This window comes from Choristoneura fumiferana, chromosome Z (assembly GCF_025370935.1).
Source record: "Choristoneura fumiferana chromosome Z, NRCan_CFum_1, whole genome shotgun sequence".
In the NCBI taxonomy this organism is placed as follows: domain Eukaryota; kingdom Metazoa; phylum Arthropoda; class Insecta; order Lepidoptera; family Tortricidae; genus Choristoneura; species Choristoneura fumiferana.
The window spans coordinates 44,121,567-44,138,617 of NC_133472.1; positions in this window are offsets into that span (position 1 = coordinate 44,121,567).

The following is a 17,051-nucleotide window of genomic DNA, read 5'->3' on the forward strand; positions in this document are numbered from 1 at the left end:
CTGGCCCTACTAACGCAATATTATGCAGAGTGGGATCCAATTTTCTCTATTCGATGTTTTTTTTAGTTGATTATTTTATTCTAATGTGTTTTTCTGTACTACGAATATGTGTAAACAAATATCTCTGGCTCTCTCTTTCGCTCTCATATTCTTCGTAAATAAGCTAAATTCGGGTTATGCCAAAAATACTGTATTCAATACACTGTCCAAGCGGTACAGTCATAACAAACGTTTCATTTCGAAACCCTAAGCTAACCCATCGCATGCGTGTACTTTTTTTTAAGTTTTATGAATCCACGTCACGTTGCAAATTGGGCCAAGTTCGCCAAAGGCAATGCTTTGAATATAATTATTTGCTTATTTTTTTTGGGCTGTGTCGTAATACGTAGACTATAGGTAGGTACTATGGCATTGACCGTGGCCTTATTATGATGGGGCATTATGGCCCGTGTTAACTTAGTAAAATGAGGGTAAAAAGACCCGGACTCGCGCACCGAGGGTCCCATACAATGACCTAACCTGTTGAACGTACTTGCATATTCAAAATTCAAAATTCAAATGAATTTACACGTCAAACCAAAACCGCGCCGCAATGGCACCATTGGCATCATTGCCGTTTGCGCCGCAAGAAACTTGGCAAAGTTATAATAATAATACAAATTACAAATAAAATATATTATACATACAATTAAAGAAAAAAATACAAAAATAATAATAATAAAAATACAGGGATGTAAGGGGTCCCGTAATTACAATACTAAACTCTAACTATATCTAAACTATATCTACGTTCAGTGGAAGTGTAGAATGCTTCCACCGTCATAAATTTTAAAATAATAATAACAATAATTTAGTTCTGAAATATACATTTCAGGTCAAGTAACCATTAAGCTTTTGGATTTCGAAGGCAAATTCACGTCTGCCGCCCCCAAAGTTAACTCACACGCACTCATGTCATGCTCTGAAAGCAGCGCGGTACCGAGGGCATGGTATTGCTTCCGTTCCCACAAGCTAGTAGCATTTCCAAACTTCGACGTCGCGAGCCTGTGACTAGAAATTAAACTAAAAATACACAAGTTTATAAAATCCATAAGCTTAACAATATACAGCCTTATACAGCATTCTTTGAGCTAAGCCGATGGCATTAGTCCTTCGCCGGATTTCCGTATTTCGGACCCTTTGAGTATTTAGCTAGAACGGAGAGGGTATCGCTCACCGGTTGCTAATCATTTTTTTCTGTCAAAATTCGCGGGGGGGGGCGATGCACTCCCACATATGCAATTTTACAACTAATGAAAAAAGCACAATATTTGTACACACGCACACAAACCGAATTCATAAACACAACAGTAACTTGCATGCACACGGAATAGAAAATAAGATTTCTATATTGAGGTTTTAAAAGTGTTTAGAGTATTTCTAATGAAAACTGGTTCTAGGCTTTATCAAAAGCTTTATAGATAGCAACATTTTTACATAGGTACATGATATCTTTGGATAGTTGTGTTCATTATTCGTATAGCATAGGTATCCAAAGTAATACAACAGGTTCCGAATTAATCACATTGTCTAGTTATCTCGTTATGATCTAAAATCATAGATAAAAGTAATAAAACAACATTTATAAGGGGTTTAATAAACTTTTACTTCAAAAAAAAACACCGTCCATAAGGTGGCGAGAGCTGGAAGCTCATAATACCGTCTTTCAGGCGGAATGCATGGGAATTATAATGGCAACAACAGCGATTGACTCCAGAAAGATACAGGATTTCCTCATCCGTATATTTTCTGATAGAGGTATTTTGGAAACCTATAACAAGTAAATACCAACACAACTCCGTTTTATTATAATAACCCTTAAAATGCGAAACCATGATATAACAAATCATCCACTGATTCATTCACTCAATAGTTTATCGATAGTGGAAATATGTGTGTCCGGGGTCTCTAGAATTGTATCGGTGACAACCGGTGTGGCCATTAATCAAGTTAGTAAAAATGGCCAATATTACTAGTGGTCGATGAGATAATTGAGATAGTAATAAAATAAAATAATTTTATTTGAATCGTAATAAAAAATAATACGTAAAATTCAATTTATCAAATAACGAATAAAAAACAAAACTGAGCTTCATACCTAGCAAAATAAAAATGTCAATTAAAATAGCGATTAATGCCACTTTCACATCAAACGCAAACACTTATTTGATTATAGGGACAGATAACAAATATGTAATAGCTTAAATAGGTAGGTACTGTAATCACACAAAACATATGTCGGAGTGGGTAGCCATAGACCAGGGATGGGGAAACTGCGGCCCCCGGGCCATCTCCGGCCCGCGAATGCTTGAAATCCGGCCTGCCGCCATCGATCAAAAATCAAGAGATTTCGTATTTTTATAAATTACATTCTCATTGGCAATGGCGAGTTTGCATACAACAATCACGCAATGTTTCGCGAGCGCAGCGCGTTCGGGATGAGCAAAATGGAAAATGAAGTTATCGACTGGGCGCGTCCGATTTTATTTACTTACAATGTGCAATTTCTTTCTTATTCCAATAGTTAGTTTGTAATATTGCACAATAAATTAGTGTTTCATAAAATACATATCAATATCTTTAGACGACCAGATGGCCTAGTGGTTGGAGAACCTGGCTACGAAGCTTGAGGTCCCGGGTTCGATTCCCGTGTCGGGGCAGATATTTGTATGAAAAATACGAATGTTTGTTCTCGGGTCTTGGGTGTTTAATATGTATTTAAGTATGTATCTATATCTATATAATTATATTTATCCGTTGCTTAGTACCCATAACACAAGCTTTGCTAAGCTTACTTTGGGACTAGGTCAATTGGTGTGAATTGTCCCGTGATATTTATTTATTTATTTATTTTTATTTCAATAAATGCCACAACAAGCCAAGAATGCAACAACTTGGCCCGCCATATATTTCGTTAGTATATATTGGCACGCGAAGCGAAAAGTTTCCCCATCCCTGCCGTAGACCCATATAGAGCCATCCGTATAGGTGTACCAGAATCTGATGGCATTATTAAAAGTAAAATAATGGTGATTTTAATATGGCAATTGTCAACTGGCAGCTGTGAAACAAACTGTTTTGATACTTTTAGGTTTAGGTATGTTTTATCTTAGATAAATTACAGGGGTTCCCAGCACTACCATACGCCGAATTATAACTGAGGGCTCCTCTAATGTTTTTTGGAGTAACTTTCTAGTTCCGGATGAGATTTCAAATTATTTTTTTAAACTGATTATATATAAATTTATGAGAAAGAATGATGTGTTTATGATTTTATTTGAGAGCAATAATCATTACCTTACCCCAGTAATATACAACCATTTCATAACAATAAGAATAATAATAGTTTATTTGTCAAACATAGGTAGGTACAGATGTAGAGATGATAAAATAAAAAATAAAGAACCCTGTATGTTTTGCCAAATGACGTACAAAATTTCAGTTTTTTTTTATAATTGCAGCTACTTAAATATACATATCAGTCTACATAAATATATAGTACTGTTGTACACGAAAATAGCTTAGTTTGAGTCATAGTATGTATGAAATTATCTTCAGATATATTAAATTATTATCCTATACTGGAAGTTTAATATAATAGACCTCTAGTGTCATATATGAAAGCATAAAAAATACAAATTCATCGAATCTTAAACTTCCTCATTTTTTTTGAAGTCGGTTAAAAATTACACAGTATCAATACCGTTTGGTCCAATTTCCCCAGTTTTGCCCTCTACATTTTTTTTATTTCCCCATTTGCCATGAGATTCTGGTACACCTATAACACCATAATAGCCACAAGTGTTGCTTCGGCAGAATCTCGGTATAGAGCAGTGAAACTCTGGAGCGAGCGGTACTACTACACGTAAGATAATTTCTTGATATGCATCTGTCTCAATCACGCTCCAGTGTCACTGCTCTATACCGAGACACACTTTAAAAGTCTTACTTCACACACACACACACACACAAACACGTAGTATATAAGCTATGCATGTCATTGATTTGATTTGGTTCTTAGGAAAGTGTAAACATAAAATTAAATGTATCTATTAAATAAATAAACATAATAATAATATTAATCAGTACAAATTGTAATTTACCTTTTACTACAGAAGGTGCCTCTTAGCACAGGTATTTTATAATTAAAAAGAGGTGCCAACCATTGTAAAACATTGTACTTTTTGCAACCTTAATAAATATATTTTTTTTACTTGCGTCATATATAGTACTATACTCTATGGCTATACTCGAACATATAACTAAAATCGTCCGTTCAATAAATTCCATAACCCAACAGCACTCGAACGAGGCGAAAAATATTGCAGTCGGCATCTGCCCTTAAAGTCTACATTGGTGATGTCAATCAAATAATGTGATAAATGTCTAATTCATAATAGCAATCAAAAGTTCAATTAATCTATCATCCCAGCCTATATACGTCCCACTGCTGGGCACAGGCCTCCTCTCAGAACAAGAGGGCTTGGGCCATAGTTCCCACGCGGGCCCAGTGCGGATTGGGAACTTCGCACGAACCATTGAATCGCTTCGCAGGTTTGTGCAGGTTTCCTCACGATGTTTTCCTTCACCGCTAATTAATCTATACCAGGTACATAAAAATCTTAAAATTGCCAAATTGGCCACGTTTATAAAAAGTTGGCCACACTGGCCATCAATAATAATTAATATCTACTTATCATATTTTTACTGTTAATACATCAATCATTACGTAGGAAATACTTTACGATGAAAAGTTACGTTTTATTCTTTTAGAGTCGACGGGTCAGACCTTTTATTAAGCCCAAATACACTGCATCCAGCCGTTTTTGTCAAAGCTCTGTTCATTGACAAGTACGGTTCCGAAATGTTACGAGAGGCGTGCGAAACAGTTTTATTAAACGAGTGTACCCGGCGAGTTCATGCCTTTGACAAAGGGGAAAGGCGCTTCAAGGCTAGATAAAAAAGATAAAAAAGTTCACACATAATCATTTGAAACATGAAAAATTGAATTTCAGTATTCAGTAAATTGAATTTACTTATACCCAACCTTCAACGGTACCTTTTCGACCTGGCCACTTGCCTCGGCCGAGTATTAAAAAAATCGAGTTGGTCCGACCAAGGAGTTTATATACCTACAAAACTGGAGGTTGAACCAAACGAAGAAGGTTGACCTTTATTACTTATTTATATATTACATCTCTTTCTTTCACATTTCACGAATGACATCCATCTCTTTCTTAACCTAACTAAAGAAAGAGATGGAATATGTTCTTGACAAAATAAAGATCGAATTTCTTGTTTTATATATAAGCTTCTTGGTCACGACGACGTGCATCTAGATGGAAATGCCGAAACGTGAAAAAAAAGGTGTCATTGACGTAACTCAACTATCTTCGACTCCGTGGCTAATTGAAAAATTAAAAAAAAAAATACTTTCCACCCTAGAGATGAAAACGCAATTTTCCACCCGACTATCTACCCATAAAAATTAAACTTTCCGAACAGGAGAGATGAAAAAGATTTAATGATATTCTCATTTTTTTGTACTATTTTACTTTCCTCACAGTCGAAATGAAAAGTAGAGTCTAACTCGGATGAAATTACCCATTTCCCCTAGAACTATTGGCGCTCTCACTTCGTTCGAGCGCCAGAAATATCTCCGGTGAAATGGGTCACTTTCCACCCTTGGTTATCAATCTACTATTTCTGTCTCGACCTGATAAATTAACCAAATTGAAGAATGAATTGAACTAGATTGAAGTGTTAAATACTTAACACATCGATTTTTCAAAAAAAAATCAGGCCATACGTAAGAATGTCAGCTCACTTGACCAGTTCTTGAATCGAGTGCAAACTAGCTAGCGCATGATCCCGTCGTGAAACTCGGCACCTCTGTTGTTTTAAACCCTAGACGCAAAAAGAGGGGTGTTATATTATAAGTTTGACCGCTATATGGGTCTGTCTGTCTGTGGCACCGTAGCTCTTAAACGGGTAGACCGATTTGCTGTTTTTTTTATTTGAAAGCAAGTTTCCTAGCGAAGGTTCTTAGACATGTGTTATTAAAATCGGTTTAGCCGTTTTTGAGATATTGAACTTTGAATTGACAAAGTTGGGAGTTTTTAAACTTTTTGTTGGTAGGTTATAATTGAAATACTTCTAATGTTATACAATCATGAACTGGAAGACGAAGCGTTAGCAGGCATGTCACTAGGTGGTGGTAAGTAACGATCCCAGTGAATCGAAATAAAATTTTAAAATTTCAACCACTGGGATTATTATTTGGGTTTTTAGGGTTCCGGAGCCAAAATGGCAAAAACGGAACCCTTATTGTTTCGTCAAGTCCGTCTGTCTGTCTGTCTGTCTATCTGTCTGTCCGTCCGTATGTCACAGGCATTTTACTCGAAAACTACGAGATGTTTATCAATGAAATTTGGAGTAGATACAGATGTCTTGTACGGAGGACGAGCTGTCGGTAGGCCTCCAACAAGATGGAGCGACGACCTGTTTAAGATCGCGGGATCGCGGTGGATGCGGAAAGCACAAGACCGGTCTGAGTGGAGAGCCTTGGGGGAGGCCTATGTCCAGCAGTGGACGTCTTTCGGCTGACATGATGACAGATGTCTTGTAAATGTAGCTATTTAGTTTTGTAGTTAAATTACAAACTTAACTCACATCAATGTGGCACATAGTTCGACAGCTCTTTTGAAAAGATATTAAGGTTTCTCAAAAACTTTTTTGATTAAGTGTAGATTTCCGGAAATAATCGCTCCCAAAGTTGCAAAAATTGTGTCTCTATCTTGTAAACCGTTTGTCCAAAAAATATGTAAGAAATATGGAAAGGTATCGCTTAATAAATACTTTCAACAAAAATTGGTTTCAACGTGATCGGATATATAGTTTTTGAGTTATTGCCGAAAAACTGCGGTTCTCAACAAAAGAACGTAAGTGCCGTGAAGATACGCTCTTTTTCTGGTAATAGATTTTAAGACTGTAGTAAGTGTATTTTTTCATAAATTTGGTGCATTTCTTTATAGTAATGGCTACGGAACCCTACACTGAGCATGGTCCAACGTGCTCTTGGCCGGTTTTTATTTTATTTGCATCTGTAGAAATGAAATTCTGTAAGAAAATTCTGTAGAATTGGGAAAAAGTCACATTTTTCAAGTCTGTACTTTTGTAATGTACATTGCTCGGCTTAATTAAGAGCAGTGACAAGTTGCTATACAATGCCATATTGTGGGCGAATTATTAAAAAAAAAATTGAGAAAAAGGTTTAATCTCCCAAAAAATAGTTTTTTACTCAATTTTTCGAAAAAAAAGACTTTTTTTAATAAATTAAACAGAACCAGCCAAGTGCGAGTCGGACTCGCGCACGAAGGGTTCCGTACCATTAGGTATCATTTAGCAAAAAGACGGCAAAAGAATCAAGTTTGTTGTATGGGAGCCCCCTTAAATACATTATTATTTTATTTTAATTAACTTATTTATTTTTAAAATGATTTTACAACTAAAGATTCTGTGAATATTTCAAGCGTCTTCCTGTTGCCGTTTTTTATGAAGCAAAAAAAACGTCAAAAAATCACGTTTGTTGTATGGGAGCCCCCCTTAAATATTTATTTTATTCTGTTTTTAGTATTTGTTGTTATAGCGGCAACAGTAATACATAATCTGTGAAAATGTCAAGTGTTAAACTATTAAGGCTCCCGAGATAGAACCCTGTGACAGACGGACGGAGAGATAGACAGACAGACAGACCGACAGCGGAGTCTCAGTAATAGGGTTCCGTTGGCACCCTTTGGGTATGGAACCCTAAAAAAATGATGAGGATTATAGCTTCGTGTGACTTCACGTCTAGTTACTCTTTTACTTAGACGTGACGCGCTGTCTTTGTATTTTTTTTATTTAATAGACAAAAAGTAAAAACGAGTTCAATAATTTTCCATAATCTGTTTAATAAAGAGAGACACGTTAAAAAACCTTTTGCAGTATTTTTATAAAACAAACGTTTTACGAGTACGTACAGATAGGTGATAATGTTCTACGGTGGGATCTCAGACTAAATGAAATTGAAAAAAACTTGTTAAATATAAATAAAACTTACACTGCTATAATATTACATAACTCATTGTACAATATACGCATAATGGTATGCAACAACAACCGGTCTTATTTGCGCGTTTCGATAATAATTTCGAGTTCAGATACACATATCGTTTTGCTGCTACTTGTGTTTTAAAAAAATGCGCCAAGTCTGAGTCGGGTTCGCGCACCAAAAGGTCAAAGGGAGGTTGTAAACATCAAACTGCCTGATCTAGATCTGATGGGTGTAGAATTTAGTAAGCAAATAATTTATAGCTAACGCTTAGTAGTTATAATAATTTGATAATATCATGGGATGGCAGCGGCCTGCATCCACCGTAAACCTGCGGCTTTAACCAGGTCATCCGTCCATCTTGTTGGTGGACGTCCTACTCGAGTGCCTCCACTCGAGAATTTTTCGGCCCCAACGGCCATCCGTTCTCCGTGCTATATGGCCCGCCCAACTGGAGCAACTGGAGGTCTGTGGGGGAGGCCTATGTCCAACAGTGGACGTCCTACGGCTGAGATGATGATGATGATGATGATGAATATCATGGGATATTATTGACACAAATTGACTAGTCCCAAATCAAACAAAGCTTGTGCGGTTGAACAAATTGAATCACGGCCCAGGGTAACCTTTGTGAACGGAAAAAAAGAAAAATTTTGTCAAGACGAGCGAAGCGAGGAGTGGTTAGTATGAATTTGTGACCACAATGTACGAGCTGAACGAGCGAAGCGAGCGTGCCGCGGCAGCGGCCGGCGAAGTGCCAGAACCGATATGGCGGCGTTTCATGATATGCCTAGGAATTTCATGATCTGCCTAAAGGTCACTTTAGGCATATCGTTAAACGGTGAGTTTTGTACGATATGGCGGATGTCCCTTAGCCAATTCATGAAATGGCGCCATTTCACGATATGCCTAGGAATTTCGTGATTAGATAAGTCGACGTTCCATATTCGAAAAATGACTTAAATTCCATATCAATTCTCTACACTACTACATACAACAGATCATAGAAAGAGATATCAAAGAAACTGAATCGCGTACCAGTGGAACCTTTGTGCCACTGATATCATATTTACATTCCATACATTTGCCAAAGAAATCGTAGCGAAATTGATTATGAAAAGGTTCCAATCTGGTACGTGATTCCCATTCTCGGCTGTACGTACAATGCCGGCATGTCAATAAATGAGTCAGTATCAATTAGCAAGCTTGACACCGCCCACTTCCCTTTTACTGGTTGACTTGAAACTTGGTATGGAAGTTGGTTTGCAGGTGGTAGGACCTTGTGCAAGGTCCGCCCGGATTGCTACCACCATCTTGCTCGCTAATCCTGCCGTGAAGCAGCAGTGCTTGCACTGTTGTGTTTCGGCGTGAAGAGTAAGACAGCCGGTGAAATTACTGGCACTTGAGGTATCTTAGGCCTCTAGGTTGGCAACGCATCTGCAATACCTGGGTATTGCAGATGTTTATGGGCGATGGTGATCTCTTACCACCAGGAGACCCACTTGCTCGTTTGCCATCCAGTCGAATAAAAAAAATGGAAATTAAGATTGGATGTCAATGTATTGTACTGTCGAGGAAACTGAATCATTTAACAGTGGGCTTTTCATAATCAATCTCGTTATGATTTTCTTAGCAGAGATATGGAATGTCAATATGATAATAGTAGTAGGGGAATGTGGCCATGAAAAAGACATGTTTTGAAAGAACTAAAATAATTTCCTTGCTCACCCGCGACCTTACGATAGCTAAGCTTATGCAAAATATGCGTGTTAATGCAGTTCCTCCACCTCCACACTGTAAGAACACACACAAATCACACAAACCCATCTATCACCACCACCACACTACACTGACGCGTTTCGAACTCAAACAGAGCTCATTTTCAGAGTGACACAACCGTACACCATGCTACCAGTTGTTAGACTAACGAACCACAACCACCGTTTTAACTTGTCACTGTAACTCCCCAAGTACCCACATACGTTTTATGAAACAAAACAAAACTACCCACAAATAAAGGAAAGGAGCAAGGAAATTATTTTAGTTCATTGATATGGACCTCCGCAAAGTAACGCCTGATTCAATAAATTGTTTTGAAAGAGCCACTTTGATTTTTGCCCAACCTTTTGAAATTACCATAATTTCAATTTTATTTTCGTATGACAACATTCATAATCTGTGGCCCACAAAGATTTGAATAGTAGTCGCATTGAAATGTAACTTTTTAACCCCCGCCGCAAAAAGAGGGGTGTTATAAGTTTGACCGCTATCTGTGTGTCCGTCTGTGGCACCGTAGCTCTTAAACGGGTAAACCGATTTGAATGCGGTTTTTTTTATTTGAAAGCAGTTTTTCTAGCGATGGTCCTTCGATATGTTTTATAAAAATCTGATCAGCCGTTTCAAGATCATCAGCTCTTTTGTTCGCTGCGGTAGGAATCTTAGACGCATAACGGGTATTTACTTTACTTTCATACATATTTGGGACCTAAAATTTGAAACACCCATGTATGCTTCATAACTATGAAAGATTATGGAATCCTAAGCCTGATGCTGCAGCCAGGATATCCAGAACAGTAGTGTACACTCTTGATAAAACCAGAGCACATATGTCGTGTTTTGGATTCGTTTTGATCAGTATTTGATTCTACATACAATGCAGTGGTGGCAACACGACGAGCTGATGATGTAGCCAGGATATCCAGCACACCAGTATACTCTTGAAAAATAATAGCAGATAGGTCATGTTTGATTCCTTTTGGTCAGTATTTGATTCTACATACAATGTAATGGTGGCAACACGATGAGCTGATGCTGCAGCCAGGATATCCAACACACTAGTACAGTTAAAAAAAAATGATATACCAAAGTTTAAAAAACATGAAATAAAAAGCTTAATTTATAAATCAAAAACCCCCGACACAAAAAAACGCCAACAAAAATAAAAAAAAACGTCTGAAAAAAGCGTCGCCTGGTTAATACTTTAAAAAATACAACGTATGTACCTAACTTTAGTTTTCTGTTAACTTTAGCGGTCCCCCGACACCGACGACGCTTATATAAAAAAAATGAACTTAGGCTAATTTTGCGGGAAATCAGCAGAGTCCCCGCGGGATAGAGATAAACGAATTCTTCGCAGATGAAGTCGCGGGCAACATAGTGCATAATTATTTTTACTTTTTAGTTGTCTTTTTTGGCGGCGTTTTTGTCGGCGTTTTTTTTAACGGACGTTTTTTTATGTTTGCTGGTATCATTATACTTTTAAGGTTATTGTATTTTAAGGCCGGCTCTTTCGTAACAACCTGTTTTGGCCCTTTGCTAGGTTGTTTCATTTTGTAATAGACATTAAATTTACATCAGAAACAGCTAAATCCCAGAAAATATGCAAGTATGCCTTGAACTGTGACCAAAATTACATTTCTATATCAAATATCAACTAATGCCATTAACCGTTGAGGAGTTCCGTCCTGCGGAGACGATCCTGGCTGGACCACCAGGATGTCAGTACCTGATTATTGTATTATCACCAAATGTATACATGTATGCCAAATTTTAAGTCAATCCGACCACTGGAAGTGGGTCAAATTCAACTTGCAACATTTGACCCGCACATACATACAGACATACATACATACACATACGCACAATGGCAAGTTGAATAAAAACTTGTAAAATGACATTTGCTATTAGGTAATATTGTTTTACTTTTGGAGAAATTTATTGAAATAGTTGATAATATAATATAAAATAATATAATATAATATATTAGCCGTGGTGGCTTAGTGGTTTGACCTATCGCCTCTCAAGCAGGGTCGTGGGTTCAAACCCCGGCTCGCACCTCTGGGTTTTGCGAAATTCATGTGCGGAATTACATTTGAAATTTACCACGAGCTTCGCGCTGAAGGAAAAACATCGTGAGGAAACCTGCACAAAGCTGCGAAGCAATGGTGCGTGTGAAGTTCCCAATCCGCACTGGGCCCGCGTGGGAACTATGGCCCAAGCCCTCTTGTTCTGAGAGGAGGCCTGTGCCCAGCAGTGGGACGTATATAGGCTGGGATGATGAGTTGATAATATAGTGCATGGCTCTTTCAATAACGACATGCTATGAAAGAGCCGTTTTCCCTTTTTTTTAAAGTGAACATTTCTATAAGTGATAATACGGTATTTCTGTTTTGTATATATTTTATAAATTAAAACAACACATGCTGTTATCAAATGGAGAAACAATTTTTAAGCTACCTTTACAAATAACAAAGTTATAAAGGTTTGAAATTCAAGATTAGACAGAGAAAGACATACTGGTATGTGACGTCACACGCCAGTACCGCCATACTTGCTGCATAGACAAAAGCGTTTGAGAAAGAGACAGGTATATAGATTTTTCTAAAAATCACTTTAAATCCAATTTTCAACCGATTTAAATTTTCTCTTCGCTAAACACTATCTGTATATCTATATTTTCATAATAATATTAAGATATGGCAAATCCAGGAGTTGTCAAATACCGTATTGTTGATTGGGTGTTATAGAGTAATAAATGAGTCTCTAACTTAAACATAAATCTAAACCATGTAGTTTTATTGTGTTTAGCATATTATGTATATATGTATGTAATTAAACTCTTTATTGTACAAAAGAAAATTAACAAAATACAACTGACAAACTTTAAGATACTTGTACAAAGGCGGACTTAGATATTAAATCGAGTCCATTTCTAAAACTGGCTCTTTCATGTCACCTTCCCCTACAAAGGTTCCAAAATGGTACGTGACTCAGTTTCTTCTCCTTGACATACATACACATACACAACCAAGTAACCTGATCAACAAAAAGTTGGAAACCCCCGACATTGTCACTTCAAAGTTCAATATCTCAAAAACAGCTAAACCAATTTCGATAAAATGTGTCTAAGAACCATCGCTAGAAAACCTGCTTTCAAAAAAAACCATTCAAATCGGTAAGCCAGACAGACACACAGCGGTCAAACTTATGACATCCCCCTTTTTGCGACGGGGGTCAAAAAAGGAAAAACATCAGCAAAACAAAAAGTTTTTTTTTTACAAAAGCTGCATAGTTTTTTGCCAAATATTATAATAATATTATAATTGTGAGTGTGAGAAAAAAAAGCCGGGGTGACCTACTGGTTTGACCTATTGCCTCTCAAGAGTGTAGTGGGTTCGATCCGCTGCCCACACCTCAGTTTTTCGAAATTTATACCAGATACCGGGTCAACCATCTTTTCCGTGTAGCTTGTTGCCATGGTAACGTGTCTGAGTTATTATTAAAAGTATGATTTGTATGGAGTACAAATCCACTCAAAGTAAGGAGTTATTACTCTTATGACATTATTAAGGCAATTCTTTCGTGGCTCATCTAGGCATACTAATAATCATTTATCTAAAAAAGTGTCAAAGTCAAAGTATCTTTATCCTTTTTAGGCTATAACAAGCACTTATGATAGCCGTGGTGGCCTAGTGGTTTGACCTATCGCCTCTCAAGCAGAGGGTCGTGGGTTCAAACCCCGGCTCGCACCTCTGAGTTTTTCTAAATTCATGCGCGGAATTACATTTGAAATTTACCACGGTGAAGGAAAACATCGTGAGGAAACCTGCACAAACCTGCGAAGCAATTCAATGGTGCGTTTGAAGTTCCCAATCCGCACTGGGCCCGCGTGGGAACTATGGCCCAAGCCCTCCTGTTCTGAGAGCAGGCCTGTGCCCAGCAGTGGGACATATATAGGCTGGGATGAAGCACTTATGAATGTCAAAAAAATCTACCACCGGTTCGGAAAAACCTCTGTTGAGAAGAATCCGGCAAGAAACTCAACGAAGTATAGTCAAAGTCAAAGTCAAAACTATTTCTCCTTAGGCTATACAAGCACTTATGAATGTCAAAAAAATCTACACTTCGGAAAAAGTTGCAGCCGCCGGAGGGTATCTGCAAAGAAACTCAACGAGGTATATATTTTTTTAAAACAGATTTACAATATTATTAAATGATATGTTTATATCACAAGTATTTAACACAACTTTATTTTTAACACAGTAGGTTCGCTATTTGAAGGGATCGCTAATGCGGATCGGAATTATTTCCATATCAATGAACTAAAATATATATTAATATGTATCACGGTATCACTGATATCTCTTGAGTTACAGGACAGAACATACACTAAAAAGTTGAAGGGTATCTGCAAAGTACGGAAACCTTTCGGTCCGACTCGCACTTGTCCAGTATTTACTTCATCATGATGTCAGCCGAAAGACGTCCACTGCTGGACATAGGCCTCCCCCAAGGCTCAGATGACTCAGACCGATCTTGAGATTTCCGCATCCACCGCATTTACTTAATTAAAATATCATGGGACACCTTTGGGACACTGACACCAATGAGGGCTATCGTTTTTTGTCTCACTAGATGGCGCACTGTTGCGTGAGATTTTTAAGTATGGCTTTCAGTCTGTTATTACGGGTGTGAAAACAAAGTTTAGATTAAAATCATATTTAATACACCTTAAAACCGTACCATAAAAATATCGAGCATGCCACAGTGTTGCATAGTCCCCGTTTTGTTCGGAATAAAGGGAGGACAAATGTTTCCGAAAGACAAAACTGTCTCAAAACACAGACATTCATTGCCCCGGAACGCATATTTGCCATAATTAATTCCAGATATTGCAAAATATTCACAAAATTATTCTAATTATAAATAAACCCGCGTAGCTCACCCAAAAACTATGAGATTTGACATTTCGGAGACCTCACGCTACACTAGCGCCTCTAGTGGCGAATTCATTCGCGATAGCCCTCATTGTCCTAGTCCCAAACTAAGCAAAGCTTGTACTATGGATACTAGGCAACGGATAAACATACTTATATAGATAAATACATACTAATCCTCCTAACGCCCAGAATCCTTTATAAAGGACTTGTTGTAATTTTAAATCAAACTCTATCATAAATGACATAAAGTTTGATCATAAATCGAAAATTTGACTTGTGCGTTAGGAGGGAAATACATTATTTAAAGATACGAGACCCGAGAGCAAATATTCGTATTATTCATACAAACATCGGCCCTGGCCGGGAATCGAACCCGGGACCTCAAGCTTCGTAGTCTGGTTCTCTAACCACTTGGTCATCCAGTCGTCAAAAGCTTACTTTAAAGCATTATTATTCATTTAGATTCGTGCTTATTACATTATTAGGGCGTAGATTTAAAGACTGTAGATACATGACACCCTGTTTATGGAATGTCAATCTATTATAATATATACTTATATTATTTATGACATATGGTATATCTTATGAATGAATTTTTTAACGTCAATACAATTTATGTTAAAATTGTATGTCAATTTCCTTAAATTATTATTATTATTTATCATTTTATATGGTACACTCGAACTAACTGAATCATGGCCCACTGTGGAAGCTTATCGTAGGTAAAAATTTAATAACAAAAAATTGAACCGACTACAAAAATCCATGAAAATAATTTTCTACCAGTCTGAAGTCGGTCGGTGCCTCAGCACGAGCCAGCAGGAGTGGACCTATAGTCATCTACCTCACCTACGCACTTTATATTGGGCTTCAATCACTCCTGCTGGCTCGTGCTGAGGCACCGTCCGACTTCGGACTGGTAGAAAATTATTTTCATGGTTTTTGTAGTCGGTTCAATTTTTGTTATGAAACTTTTTTTCACGCTTTTTGGTGTAAATAATATAAGATACAATAGTTTAATATCAACTGCTCGTCACCTTTTACGAACGATTGCTTTTTCCGATGCGGAGACGTTCATTATTGAGGAGTCCTGGTGCTTCGGATCACCACCCGTTTTACCATATGCATTACGAGGAGCATAAATTGCTTAGCAACTGTGTCAAAGTAATTAAAATTCAACCCGTGAAATACTTGTTATTGAGTAGTAACTCCGATGGTCAACTGTGGTCTTCATCATTTCACTTCACCAAATGATGATTTTCAATAGCAAATGCACGAGTTACTGCTAAACATATCCAAATTACCATAGGTGTTCCTACAATATTTGAAGAGTTCCCTCGATTACCTTAAGATCCGATCATCAGATCCTAATTTGCTGCTTATGGGACCTAATTGAAAGCATTCCTAGACGAACTAAAAAAAAATTATTCTAATCGGTTCATAAATGACGGAGTTCTGAGGTAACAAACATTTAAAAAAAATACAACCACACATATTGATAACCTCCTCCTTTTTTTGAAGTCGGTTAAAAACTCGTAGTAACATCGCATTGCTTGACTAGGGAATATACTATAGCACTTACGGTGAAAACATTCTACGGCGGGTCAGGAATAAAATTTATCGACTGTACATGAGATTTTATACATTTCAAGAGCATAATAACTCCTAAGCTTTTTATTTCATACATTTCTGTTTCAATTATAAAATATAAAAAAATTAAGTAAAAATTGTCATGATAAAATACTAATAGTATAGTATAATTTTTTTTTTTGTTTTTTCATTTATGACGGTGGAAGCTACACTTCCACTGAACGTAAACATAGTTAGTGTTTAGTTTTGTAATTAAGGGACCCCATACATCCCTGTTTTATTATTTTGTATTTTTTTCTTTAGTTGTATAAGTACTGTAATGTTTAAGCATTTTATTTGTAATTATTTTATTTTGAAAAAATGACTTTCTGCCAAGTTTCTTGCGGCGAATTCTTCTTGGCAATGATGGTTTTTCCGAAAGCGCTGGTAGTTTAAAAAATGACGTGTAAAAGTATTTACTTACTGAACAAAAGATTTGAATTTAAATTTGAATAAAACGTTGATTAGGTACAATAAAAAAAAAAGCTAAAACTACACTAATATTAAATAAGCTAAAACTATAATAAATTTAAAAATGGACCCTAATAAGCATAATTAAATCACTCAAAATT